General features: G+C 44.1%; 1 protein-coding gene across 2 annotated transcripts in view; it reads left to right on the forward strand.

Annotated features, from left to right (window-relative positions):
* Positions 1–2,627: 2,627 nt before the first annotated feature.
* Positions 2,628–12,735, forward strand: part of NUP93 (nucleoporin 93) — a 112,479-nt gene continuing 102,371 nt past the window's right edge. The window contains exon 1 of one of the 2 annotated variants that reach the window (XM_007993382.3): positions 2,628–2,744. The gene's annotated coding sequence lies outside the window, so the exon portion shown is untranslated. The remainder of the gene's footprint in view (positions 2,745–12,735) is intronic. The other variant, XM_007993383.3, reaches the window with a different exon arrangement.

Genomic DNA, 12,735 nt, shown 5'->3' on the forward strand with positions numbered 1-12,735 from the left:
CTGCAACCTCCACCTCCTGGGCTCAAGTGATTCTCCTGCCTCAGCCTCCTGAGTAGCTGGGACTACAACCATGAGTTACCATGCCTGGCTTACTATTATTACTATTATTATTGTAGGGATAGGGGTCTCACTGCATTGCCCAGGCTGGTCTTGGAACTTCAAGGCTCAAGTGATCCTCCCACCTTGACCTCCCAAAGTGCTGGGATTACAGGAGTGAGCCAATGCACCTAGTTCTCTTAAAAACAAAAAACAAACAAACCAAAAAACACAAATAATATATTGTTTATGCACAGATACATTTGTGATAAAACTATAAAACATTGGAATGATAAATATGAAATGTCAGATTGTGGTTATCTCTGGGGATAGGAAGGCATATGGGAAGACCATCTGGAAAACTGCAAGGTTTTTTGAGATGAGGTCTCACTCTGTTGCACAGGCTGGAGTGCAGTGGCATGACCACAGCTCACTGCAGCCTTGATCTCCTGGGCTCAGGTGATCCTCCCACCTCAGCCTCCCCAGTAGCTGGGACAACAGCTGCACACTACCACACCCAGCCAATTTTTTTGTATTTTTTGTAGAGACAGGGTTTCACCATGTTGCCCAGGCTGGTCCTGAACTCTGAGGTTCAAACTACCCTCTTGTCTCAGCCTCCCAAAGTGCTGAGATTACAGGTATGAGCCACTGTGTCCGGCCAGTTTTTCCATTTAACATTACGTTTCCAAGATTCATCCATGGTGTATCTGTGGCTGAAGCACACTCCTTTTTCACTGCTGTGTAATGCTCCATTGCATAATATCCCACAATTTATTTATCCTTTTTTTTTTTGGTTAACAGATATTTGGATTGTTTCAAGTTTTTTGCTAATATGAACTGTGCTGCTATGAAGATTCTTGCTTATAACCCTTGTACATATGTGTAAGAGTTTCTCTAGGGCATATATCTAGGAGTTGAATTGCTGGGTTTTACAATGTAGAAATACTCAGCTGTAAAAGGCAAGTGTCCTGGATTTTCATCTGGCAATGTTGCACAAGCATTTGTCTATGTCATTAAAAGTTTTTTTTTTTTTTTCTTTTTTTTACATAAAAGAAAAGCAAGGTAAAAGTATAAAACATTATTCAGATGCAAGATATTATTATCTCTGTGGATACTCTCTGATCACAGCAGAGTCTGGTTACATATTTAACAGCTTCAGGGCAAAGGCCACATTCATACATGTTATTAATCAGCACCAATTATTTATAGAGAACTCACAATATGCCGGTGTGAAGTATTAAAAATAAACAAAGCTGGACACTAGTTGCTATAGACTTCTTAATGTTTGTGTCCTCCCCCTTCAAATTTATATGTTGAACCTCTGCTCCCCATTGAGATGGTATTAAGAGGTGAGGACTTTGGTAGGTGACTGGGCCATGAGAGTGAAGCCCTCATGAATGGAATTAGAGCCCTTATAAAAGAAATATTGGAGAGATCCCCTCACCCTTCTTCTGTGTGTGGTTACAGGGAGAAGAGTGCTATATTAGTCTGGTCTTATGCTGCTGTGAAGAAATACCTGAGACCAGGTCATTTAAAAAGAAACGAGGTTTAATTGACTCACACTTCCGCGTGGTTGGGGAGTCCTCAGGAAACTTACAATTATGATGGAAGGCACCTGCTCACAGGGCGGCAGGAGAGAGAATGAGTGCAAGCAGGGGAAATGCCAGACGCTTATGAAACCACCAGATCTCATGAGACTTACTATCGCGAGAACAGCATGCCAGAAACTGCCCCCCATGATCTGGTTACCTCCACCTGGTCTCATCCTGGACATGTGGAGATTATGGGGATTATAATTCAAGGTGAGATTTGGGTGAGGACACAGAGCCAAACCATATCAAGTGCTATTTATGAATTAGGAGGCAGGCCCTCAGCAGACACTGAAATCTGTGGGTGCTTTAATCTAGGGCTTCCCAGCTTCTAGAACTGTAAGAAATAAATTTCTGTTGTGTGTAAGCCATCCAGTCTATGGATGAGTCTGACCCCACTTGTCCCTGCTCATCATCTTCCAGCCACACACCCCTTCTTTCTAGTCTCCAAACACTAAGCTGGCTTCCCCTGGAGACTTCACTCTTGTTCCCTCTGCTTGGAATTCTTTGAAGCCGGAACTTTGCAAGCCCCATCCTTTCTCATCCTTCTTTATTCAGCTCAAGATGTCACCACCTCAGAAAGGCCTCCCTTCAACATCCAAGCATTCTCTCTCCCATTACCCTGTTTTTTCTTCATAGCTCTTCTTGTGAACTGCAGTTACTTATTTATTATATTTTGTTTCCCCTGCCAGCCTGGGAACTCAGTGAGGGCAGCGATCTTGTCTGTTGTGGTCGCCACTGTGTTCCCAGCTCCTAGACTAGGGCTTGGCCCTTGGATGGCGCTCAAGGAGTAAGAAATTCCTTTAACTTAGGGAATTCTGGAATCGCTTTCTCCCGGCAGAGCCGACTCTAACCAAGTGGGAAAGGTGAGGTCTGCGGCTGCCTGTGGCCCAAGGGTGACGGTTTGACCCAAGGCCCTGCCTTCGTCCCGCCCCCGGCCCCGCCCCTGTTCTTGTCCTTCCCCACGGGTCTCCATAAAGTTCCTTTGGCGGCGCGCCGCGCGAGGGCTTCTGGGAGCAGCCAGCCTTGGCCAATCAGGAAGCGGGGTAGAGCGGCGCGAGAAGCGGCGGCCGCGTCCTCAAGCCGGCACCTGAGCGGCGGAGACGGCTGTAGTACAAGGTAAGGGTGTGTCTGGTCGCGTTCTTCCGACCCTGGGCTTGTCCTTGAACCCAGGACCCCGTGACTGGGTGGAGCGCCGTACCCACGCTCGGAGCCCCGCCGCTCACACTTCCCGTTCTCCTCATGGCAGCCGGGCACGCCTGACGCCGGCGACACAACGCGTTGTCGAGCCGCCCCAGAGGCTTAGAGTCGGGCTGCACCCCTGGGTGTGCCTTTCATTCGCCCACTTTCTGAATGCAGAACCTAGGCCTCCCGACTCCCCCTTCCCCACTGTGGCGCCCTCGCGCCACGCCCCTACCCTCACCTCCACCTAGTGCCCCGCGAGCCCACCCTTCCTAAGCCTGCGCCACAATGCCTGCCTGCTTACCTTCCTGACCGTGCCCTGCCTTCTCGCCTACCCCTCGTGGACATACCCTCTAGAGAGGCATTGCCCTGCGAGGGAAGGGGTCTTTGGGGCGAGTGCAACTTCTCCCAACCCTTGGCTTACCTTTTGTACATCCAAGAGGATGCTAGTGGTTGGAACCCAGGGGTGGCCCACCCTTCTCTGTGCTTACTCCATCCCGTCCTCTGCAAAGGCAAAGCCCAAGTTCACTGGGCTTCTTTTGGAAAAATTATGGGGCCGGCCCCATGGGTCCTTGGTGAAAGTGTGAAAGACCCGTTGACAGAGTCTCTGGTCTGGGTTTGCCCTTCTGCTAGAGTGAGAAGGAGGTTTTATTTATTTAATCTTTGTTTTGACCGAGTTGTCTTTCAGCAAAAGCGAGGATCACCTTTTTGTATTCTTTCCGGGGGATGTGGGAGGGTATCCTCGGTCATCCTAGCTTTTCTTCTTTATTTATTTTTCTTTAAATCTTCCTTTGTGCATTTGTGTTTGCAATATTTTTATTTTCATTGATGATGATCTCATAGCATTAAATACCTACATATCAGAGGCTAACAGATTCCATATTTATATCTCCATCGCTGGCCTCACCCCTGACCTTTATCCAGCCACCCACTTAATATCTCCACTGAGATGGATGATAGGCAACTCAAATTAAACATGCCAAGAGAGGGCTAGGAAGCTCCCCTTCATTACCCTCCCCAAACTGCTCCTGTTGCCCTTTTTTTCATCTCAGTAATAGGAAAGACCCTGGCTAATAACCTTTGAGCCATCGTTGACTGCTCTCTTTCTTTTTCTTTTCTTTCTTTTTTTTTTTTGTTTTTGTTTTGAGACAGTCTCCCTCGGTTGCTCAGGCTGTAGTGCAGTGGTGCGATCTCGTGTCATCGTGTCATTGCAACCTCTGCCTCCCAGGCTCAAGTGATTCTCCTGCCTTGGACTCCCAAGTAGCTGGGACTACAGGCGTGTGCCACCTCGCCTGGCTAAGTTTTGTATTTTTAGTAGAGACGGGATTTCACCATGTTGGCCAGGCTGGTCTCGAACTCCTGGCCTCAAGTGATCTGCCGTTTCAGCCTCCCACGAAAGTGTTGAAATTACAGGTGTGGGCCACCACACCCAGCCCTCTGTGATTAACGCCACAAATAGTACTTGCCACCCTGGGCCAAGTCACCACCTCTGGTTTGGATTATTGAAATCGTTTCCCATTTGGTCTTCCTGCTTCTGTCCTGGCCCCTATTTTTTGCACAGCAGCAAGAGGGATCTTTTTAAAACACAGGCTGTCAGATTGTATCATTCCTTTACTTTAAAAAAAAAAAAAAATCCCTCCAATGGGTCCCCATCTCATTAATATGATAGACTAACCCCTTTACATTGAGCTATAAGGCTTTACATAATCTGACCCACTGTTACATTCTCAGTCTCATTTTCTGCTCCCTCCCCTTCCACACGTTAGACATGCTTTGGCCTAGGACCTTTGTGCTTGCAAGTTAATATCCATGTAGTTTGCACTCACTTCTTCCAGGTCTTTACTAGGGAGGTACCTAGTGAGGCTTTCCCCATTTCCCACCTCCCTTCATTGCTTTAGTTGTTCTTAGCACTTATATTTTATGTATTTTTCTTGTGTATTGTTGTCCTTCCCCTGTAGAATGTGAGGAGATTTTTATCTGTTTTGTTCCCTGATGTGTTCCTAGCACCTAGGTCTGGCACACAGTAGGTGCTCAAAAAATATGAACTAGATGAATGTTACTGGCACTCTGGCAGGCATGGGGATGCAGTGGTGAATGAGACAGGCCTGCCCTCATTGAACTGATATGCCTATGGAGGGTACCACTAGCAATAAAAGCACCGATAGGAAGTGTGATGTCAGGGCTGTTTCTTAAAGGAGGACAGGGATATTTGAATAGAGACCTGCTTGAATTGAATGAGCAAGTCATGGAACTATCTGAGAGCACTGCTGGTAGGGGGTAGAGCAAGTACAAAGCCCCTGCAGTGTGAGCAGCTGGAGATGTAGTGAGTCTGAGGATCTGAACCAGCTTCTTGATGGACTAACATAGAAAATAAGGTTAATGGATGTGCCAAGGAGAGGGACAGGTTGGAGCAAAGATCCAAAGGTGAGAGGGGTCACTCCTCATGAAAAAGTTTATTTAAAGAATATGGAGTTAGAAGGAAGATCTTTCACAAGGTGTGTTCAGGGAACAGGTCACTTTAATTCAACAAACATGTATCTGGTACCTATTATGTGCCAGACTTAATGCTGAAGACTCAGAGTTGAGCATCTGTGGACCTTACCATATAGGAAATTTGCCACTAGAGAGGGAGACATATGTGTGATGAAATAATCACAACTACTGCACTAGGGAAGAACAGTATAGAAGATACAGAATAGTGTGGGAGGGGGTTGGCAAAGGTGGGACTTTCCCAGCTGGCTGCAGCATACATAGGAGTTCCCCATGTGACAAGATAGGGTTAGGGATGTGTTATAGAGAGTGTGTACTTAGCACGTACAGGAGTATGAAGGGAGGAAACAGGCATCCCAAAGAATAGAGAATTACTAGGGTATAATTGGGGGAAGGCAGCAAGAGATGAGGATAGTACTTAAGGCAGGAAAGCATTTCAGAAAGACCTCCCTGACCATGGGGAGGCTGGTTGGAGGAACAAGAAGGTTTAGTTGGCATGCAAGTCAGAGAAGTGGCGAGAGATGAGGGTATGACTTTGCAAAAGGTTTGAGAAGTAGATCTTGAGATTGGTTGAGTATTGAGGAGGTGAACAGGGACCCCGGGGGGACTCAAAGGTGGTTTCTGGCTTACTTGACTGCATGCTAATTGTTTTACCAAAAGAGACTGGGAACCCATGAGAAGGAAGCATTGGTGGTGGCAGTGGCTAATGGGAGAGAAGTGATGAGTCTGATTTGGGACATGTGTAGTTTGAGGCATCCATGAGTCATCCAGGTGTAGGTATTAGGTGGACAGTTGGAAATACTGGCTTGGGAAAAGAGTTGGGCTGGACATAGAGATATGAGAATCCCCTTTGTTTTGGTAGGTTAGAGTCCTCCTAGCTCACTTATTTGCTTTATATTAATGTCTATTAATACCTACATCTCTTCTCCCCTAAATAACATAAAGTTTGAAATATTTTATAGCTTTATACTTTTTTATAGCTTCAACAGTGCCCTCAAACAACTAGATCCCCATACACATTGCTAACTGCCAGAAGAACCTTCCTCAAACCTTGCCAGAAATTCCTACATTGATCTGTAAGGTACACCAAAGTTACAGTCTTCTCTTCCTTCATTCACTTAACACATATTTATTGAGCATTAGGTGCTGTTGTTCAGTGCACGAGGAATGGGGCTGTGGATAGACCAGACCAGGTTCCCAGACTCAAGGAGCCTATTAGGAGACAGACAGTAAATGAACAAACAGGTAGACATGTGATGCCAGAAATTGATAATGTGCTACCAAGGAGATAAAACAGAAATGTGGTAGAGTGGACAGTGGGACTGCTTTAGCTGGGGTGTGCTGAGAGGCTTCTTTAAAAAGGAAACCTTTGAGCAGAGATTTGAAGGAAGTAAGGGGATGAGCCAGGTAGGCATTTTGGAGGAGAATATTCCTGCAGATGCAGAGGAAATAGTGACTGTGAAAGCCCTAGTCAGCAGTGTATTTAGCGTATTTGAAGAAGAGCGGAAGGTCGTAGCACCAAAGCACATAATCCTGGGGAAGAGTGGCCACAGAAGAGTTGGGTCAGGAGGCAGTCATGTAGGCCTCATAGCACAGGGTAAGGACCTTGGATCTCAGTCTATAAGTGTTGGGGGCTATTGAAGGTTTGAGCCCCTTCAAAGGCTCCTTCCCAGTGTGGTGTGGAGAATAGACTGGGAAGTGGGAGGGGACAAAGTAAGAACAGGGAGACAGGAGGCTACTGTATCACCTAGATGTGACACATGAGAGTGGCTTGCATCAGGATGATAGTGGTAGAAGAGACAAAAAGTGGGTCTGACTTATGTATATATGAATAAATGTAGTGTAGAAATGAATTGCTAATGTAGGGTATAAGAGGAGAAAAGAAGTCAAGGACAATGTCAAGGTTTTAGGCCTGAGCAGCTTCTAGCATGAAGATACCATTTACTGAAATGAGGATGATGGAGAAGTTCCAAGTCCTTGTTAGATGCTAGAACATGGCCTTCTCCTTCTAACCCCTCCCACTCCATGCACCTTACTCTCTGTGCCCATCTCTGTCTTTGTGACACGGCTGTTGCCCCTGCTGAAAAACCCGTGTACCAGTCGGCTCCTTTGGACACGAGAGGTCTGCTGTGAGGATGACATTAGGTTATACAAATAAAGCCCATAGTGGGGACTCATACGCAAACAGAGCTCAGGAGATGATGTTGGGCAAACGAATGGAGTAAAAGGAATTCAGATGAGGGAAAATTTCTGTAGGTAATGTGTATTGAGGAAGACCATTTGGTAGGTAGGACTTGAGTTGGTGCTAAAAATGATAGCTAATGTTTATTGAGTGGTTACTATGTGACAAGTGAAGGAGATACAGTTATTTTTCCATTTCACAGATGAGGCCCAGAGAGAGTAATTAATTTGGGCAGAGTCATCTAGCTAGAGAGTGAAGGAGCTGGCTGGAGCTCAGGGCTGCTGTGGAAGGTTGGGTAGATGTTTCTTTTTGGGAAAAATGGCACAGAGCAGGACATGTACAAGGATGGTCAGGGACCAAGTAAATCAGGTGACTGGTACACAAGGTTTACTCTGGGAGGTAAAAAGTTAAAAGCAGTATCTCACCTGGATCCCTGTGCGTGGGAGCCAGTGAGGTTTTTTTGAGCAGGGGCAACAGCCATGTCAGAAAGAGAGATGGGGTTGGGCGCAGTGGCTCACGCCTGTAATCCTAGCACTTTGGAAGCCCAAGGCGAGCAGGTCATCTGAGGTCAGGAGTTCGAGACCAGCCTGGGCAACATGGTGAAACCCCATCTCTACTAAAATACAGAAGTTAGCTGGGTGTGGTGGTGCGTGCCTATAGTCCCAGTTACTTGGGAGGCTGAGGCAGGAGAATCGCTTGAACCTGGTAGGTGGAAGTTGCAGTGAGCCGAGATCTCACCATTGCACTCCAGCCTGGGGGACAAGAGTGAAACTCCATCTCAAAAAAAAAAAAAAAAAAAGGAAGATAGAGTAGGGTGCATTGAGTGGGGGGCAGGGCTAGAAGGAGGAAGGCCATGTTCTAGCATCTAAGAAGGACTTGGACTTAAGGGAATGAAGGTCTGGCCTTGGATGATAGTGATGGGGGTGAAAGCAACAGTTAGAGGATGTTGCAAAAATATAAATACCGCATGCTATTTAAATCTGTTTAGGAGCTGGGCACAGTGGCTCACACCTGTAATCCCAGCACTTTGGGAGACTGAAGCAGCGCATCACCTCAGGTCAGAAGTTCGAGACCAACCTAGCTAACATGGTGAAACCCCATCTCTACTAAAAATACAAAAATTAGCCCAGCGTGGTGGCACGTGCCTGTAATCCCAGCTACTCGGGAGACTGAGTCAGTAGGAGAATTACTTGGACCCCAGAGGTGGAAGTTGCAGTAAGCTGAGATCACGCCATTGCACTCCAGCCTGGGCAACCAAGTGAGACTCCATCTCAAAAATCAATCAATCAATCTGTTTCGGTAATGGGAGTTTGGAGAGAGAGGAATCTCATGTTATGTGAGTCTATAGTATTTCATTTCCTGAGTTTTAGCTAGAGAGTAGCAATAGTTTGGATAATGAGGAATACCTGCCTGCTTGCTGTGGAAAAATGTCCCTACATGTGTTTGGTTTCTGAGTCTGAGAGTGGAGGGACACCTGTAAGTAAACAATCTGGGGGCACACAGAGACGCAAAGGAGAAGGGTGAGTTAGAACCTGAGAGACAGAAGCCAGGGGCAAAGGCGGAGGAGGAGTTGGGGGTGGATAACTGCATTTGGAGACATGGTGGGTGTGACAGTTATGTGCTTGAGAGGAGATGCACCAGTGGTGCCTGGAAACTCACGGTTGGAATTTGAGTGCTCGGGGGCAGGTGTGGATTTGTCAGTCAGTGGATTTGTCAGTCATTGCCATTGAGGCTTCAGGGGCAGTGGTGAGACACACCCTCTGAAGTAGGGAATTTAGAGCAATATTAAAATTAACAAGTTATTAAAAATTATGTAAGATCACATATACTCATGGAAAAGAATTTGCACTGACAAAGGAATCAAATGAAAAGTAGAAAAGCCTCCCAACTCTCACCTTCGTAATGCTAGACTGTTTCTTGCTAAGTTAGTGCTTTGTTTCTTGCTATTCCTTCTAAAAAACTGTGAGTCAACCTTAAGTATACTGCTCAGGTAATTTTTACACATTTATTCACTCTTGTAAATTTATTACACATTTATTCACACCACTGTCCATATTGAGATACAGAGCATTTCTGGTACCTTGGTCAGCTCAGACCACCATAACAAAATACCAAAATATCTGTTGTTCTAGCTTAAACAGAAATTTATTTTCTCACAGTTTTGGAGGCTGGAAGTCCGAGATCAGGATGCCAGCATAGTTGGGTTCTAGTGAGGGCCCTCTTCCCAGCTGCTCACTGTGTAGTCATGGCCTTTCTTTGATGGGTATGTGTGGGGAGAGGTAGGTGGAGGAAAGAACGCTTTCTGGTGTGTCCAAGGGCACTTATCCCATCCTGAAGATCCCACCCACGTCACCTCATCTGAGTCTAATTACTTACCAAAGACCCCATCTCCAAATATCATCGCATTGTGGGCTAGGGCTTCGACATAGGAATTCTGAGAGAACACAATTCAGTCCTTACTACCCAAAAAGCTCTGCTGTGCTTTCTCCCAATCAGCACTCCCCCAGGGATAACCAGTATTCTGATCTCTAGTGCCATAGGTTAGTTTTTCTTGTTTTTAAGATCCATATAAATGGAGTCATACAGTGCTTTTTTTTTTTTTCTTTTTGTATCTGGCTTCTTCAGCTCACTGTGATGTCTGTGAAATTCATCCATGTTCTGTGTAGTCTGTAGTTTGATCTTTTCCATTGCTGTGTGTTTACCAAGGTAGGAATATACTGCCGTAAAAAGCCCAAGTGGGATAATTCTGTACATGCAGTGGTTTTAAAATTATTGTGGGAGGAACCCAGACTTTTGTTAGAATCTGCACACCTTCTGCCTCCCAAGATGTGACAAGCAAAAATGTCTCTGGCTATTGCTGAATGTCCCCTGTGGGGCAGAGTTGAGTAGCATTGGTTTAGAGAGAAGAGCAAGAGCCAAAGCCAAAGGCCTTTGGGGGCTGACTTGGCGATCTGCCCGTGTATGCTAGTTGTAAGACAGCTGGTATCATTCCTAAGGTTCTCTGTACAGATAATTTCCATCACCACTAAAATGTGGCTGTTTCCCAGGAAGCATCAAGTAAGTTTATTAAAACATCTCACATTTGTAAATTCTTTAAGGTGAGCAGGCCCTTAGATACCACCTGAGCAACCCCCTCATCCAGAGAGGATCCAGCCCCAGGGTCAGAGGGCTGGTGTGCGATGGAGCCAAGCTGTAGTCCACAGCACTTCCCAGCTGGGCCTTCTGCAGGACTGGACAGCCAAGAGTTTATCAGAAAGTTACTTATGTGGATAATTTATTTTTCTTTGTGATGCCAGGTTATTACTTCTCTTTGCTCATTGAAGAGGAAATAATACAAGTGATATTTTATGTATCAGGAAAGCTGATACTATGCATTCCTTATTGCAAATATTGAGTCATTGAGGGCAGTACTGCTACTAAATCACCCCAGTCTTTCTCTTCTGTCTAGGTTAATTTATTTTAGGTCTTTGTTTTCTCCAGAACTCTACCTTCTGGATAATGATAAGGTCTAACTCTTTTACTTAGTGTCACAGGGCTATAAAGAACTTTCCAACAACAATTATTTTTTTATCCTCTCCTCTCTCTTCCAGAGGTGTCTGAAACTGACGTCAAGATGTAATTTTTGGGGGGTTGTTATTGTAACTGACAGCTGACAGATAATAGTAAAAAGTGGAATGATATTGTTATCTAGCTAGTTTATGTATTCAAAAGAGAGGAGAACAGAATCAATATTAAACTTTAGATACCTTGGGTGAGGTTTTTCTCATCAATCTTGGATGAGAAAAGAATCACAGAATCAGAATCATTCACAAGAATGTTGAACACCATTCTTGTGTTTTACTCCTGTCATAATGTGATTAATAAGGTTTGAGGGCAAAGTTTCTGCTTAAAATTAAATGCTAAATTTCTTTTGAATCACACCTTCATTATGGAAGTCTGGATTTATAATAAAAAGCATATTTGGTAGTGGACAATACAACATACATTTCAACATTTTAATTGTCTTCCAGAATTTCTTACTTAATGATACAAAGTTGTGATTAAATAAGTTATAATTTGGGATTAAATGTTTACTAAAAGATTTTTTGAAGCAGAGATGTTTATAATTAAATGATAAAATGTTGCCAAATTGGCAACTTTGGAAAAAAGCTAAAATAGCATTTTACAATGATATAAATCAGCAGAGTTTATAAGATACTTTTATGTATCAACAGCTCCTTGAAGTAGGTAGGAATTATCATTTTTGATTGATGAGGAAACTGAGACAGAGAAATTGGGGTTTTATCTCAGAGGGAGATCAGTTTATCTGCTAGTCAATGAACAGTCTGGATTGGAACCAGGTGTTTGGGTTCACAGTATAATCTTCTCACCCATTCTGTCTAAAATATGGTTTTTTTCCCATTTCTTTTACTGTTATTAAAAACAGTACTGTTTACTGTTATTTTACTGTTATTTAAAATTTTTTAAATCAAAAATAATTATTTAAAATAATCAAAAAAGGAAGAACATTGTCAGCTGTACATTTGGAAGAAAAGATATAAATAGCAACATCTGTTACTTTCTCTGATGTATATAAAATCTCCCCCTTTGACAACATAAAAAAAGTAACAGTGCTAACAACTGTCTTTTTTAGGTTGCATGATCTTTGAAGTTGAAAGAGACAATATTTGGGTATGTTACCCAAATTAGAATTCCTCAGTCAGTATTGTTTGATTGTACTGAAATTCTGCAGGAAAATAGCTGGTGTCATCTCCCCATGCAAGTCAGTGATTGGAGAGAGATTTCTTTAACATGGAAGAAAAGACAGATGGCTTTGTCTTTATTCTTTCATCCTTTTCTTAGCCCTTTATATTTCTTGGATAAATGTGCTGTTTGGATTGTGGGTGATAAGGAAAAGGGAAAATTCACATGGGTTTAATATGTTCCATTATACTTACAAAGAGCAGCGAATTCCCTTTAGCATCCTGTGCATTAGGTCAATGGGACAGGCATTGTCGTTTACAAAACAGATTTCTACCCCAAATATGCTTTCCAAATGAACAGTTTAAAGAAGAAACAAGATGGCAACACACCTATTGTGTCACTCATTTTATCTTTTTAGCAATGTTTTCACACTGGGGCCTAGTTAGGGTAGCTTACTTATCAAGTCTAGCTTCAATACCTTAGGCCCAAGGGTTGGCAAACTATGGCCTATGTGCCAAATAAACTAAGAAGGATTTTTACATCTTTGGATCCTTGGGGGGAAAAAAATCCAGA

This window comes from Chlorocebus sabaeus, chromosome 5 (assembly GCF_047675955.1).
Source record: "Chlorocebus sabaeus isolate Y175 chromosome 5, mChlSab1.0.hap1, whole genome shotgun sequence".
In the NCBI taxonomy this organism is placed as follows: Eukaryota; Metazoa; Chordata; class Mammalia; order Primates; family Cercopithecidae; genus Chlorocebus; species Chlorocebus sabaeus.